Raw genomic sequence first — 1,474 nt, forward strand, 5'->3', positions numbered from 1 at the left:
TTTTGAAGTGTTTATACTGAAGTCTAACACACTTGAATTTTCAATTATTTGTGACATACTGATTTTTTCTTCTATAAGGCAGTCTATTTTATCATTAAACTTTTTCTCTGACAGGAAGATCATATTCAGATAGCTTAGGACAAACCTCTGTATCTCCTCCTCGGTGAGTCCAAGAGAAAGCAGCCTCTTTTTAATGTTTGTGTAGTTGTTTTTAGTGCAATCATTGGAAAGGTCTAAGATTCTAGCCACATATAAGAAGCAACAGGTCCTCTTTGTTTAAGTTGAAAGCTGACTGTAAAATTTCAATGTTAGTTTTCACGCATTTGGTACTCTGAATTAAGATGGAAGGATTTTTAGAAATTATCTTTCTGACAAAAATCTGTGGCATCATTGTGACCTAAGGATCTACTGGTCTCCTGCAAAATTTTAACAATTTGTTTATTTAAATTCAGACTGATGGAGAAGGTTCTGGGAACATTGGTCCCCAGTCAGCAGAGGGATTGATGAGTCAATCCAACAGAGCAGAGGAACTTTATATTATTTTCTAAGTTTAGGTTGTTATTAGACCGAAAAAAGGATTCAGGAGAACGCTCCAAACTATTCACAATTTCAAGGTCTGATGCCATAATCTTTCTCCACAGTTCCCATCATTTGAAAGACTTTCAGGAGTGCATGTTATAGTTCATGGATATCTTGATATGATGCTACCAATCTCTTTGTCACTGTCTCCTTTGAATAGAAGGAATATCTTCAGCTCCTGCTCATTTGTAACAGCCCTGTTAAACACTCCAGGCTGTCGTCTCCTTGCCCTGTCAATATCAACTCTCATGGTGAGCAAGTTGTTCAGTAGGTCCTCATTCTCCAAAGACTCCTTGTCTTTACTGTTGCATTCCACATTAAACAGCCTGAATGGAATGAACTTGAGGAAAACAGCTATATATTGGAGCATCCATTCTGTTAAACCAAGAAGATACTTCTTATACACTAGATGTTTCTTGATGCCATAATCGTTGGATAGTCCAAAGTTTTCCAAATGCTGTGTAAAATAACATGTAATGTTAATATATAATATTATGTGAATGCATATGTTAAATATCCAATGCCAACACTATGATTCTTTAAATAGGAGGAGCCTCGGATCCCTGTGGTCTTTGGGCTCTTCCTCTTTTGACTTACAGAGAAGCAGAACAAGCACCACTGCTGCCCCAAGCTGCCCTGCCCTTGTATTGTTCTTTTAGTTCACTGTGCCTCCTGTTCTGACTCTGAATCAGTTCTCCTCTCCACCTCTTCTGTTTTCTGCTTTATTTGGTCTCTGACATCTTTGGTTTCTTCCTACTAAATGGCACTTTCATTACCATTTTCCTTTCAACTTGCCAGATGTCTGAACTGTCCCTGCCCACAGACACTAGATTTCTTTGCTTCTGGCTACCTTAATCTCAAACTCTAAATGTAGTTCTGAAAAACAACACTTCAG

General features: G+C 37.9%; 1 pseudogene; it reads right to left on the reverse strand.

Moving 5' to 3' along the window:
- Window positions 1-9: 9 nt before the first annotated feature.
- LOC114640166 lies at window positions 10-1,005 on the reverse strand (annotated as a pseudogene).
- Between the last annotated feature and the right edge of the window lie 469 nt (window positions 1,006-1,474).

The sequence above is a fragment of the Grammomys surdaster genome, unplaced genomic scaffold, assembly GCF_004785775.1.
Source record: "Grammomys surdaster isolate TR1022 unplaced genomic scaffold, NIH_TR_1.0 125784, whole genome shotgun sequence".
NCBI lineage: Eukaryota > Metazoa > Chordata > Mammalia > Rodentia > Muridae > Grammomys > Grammomys surdaster.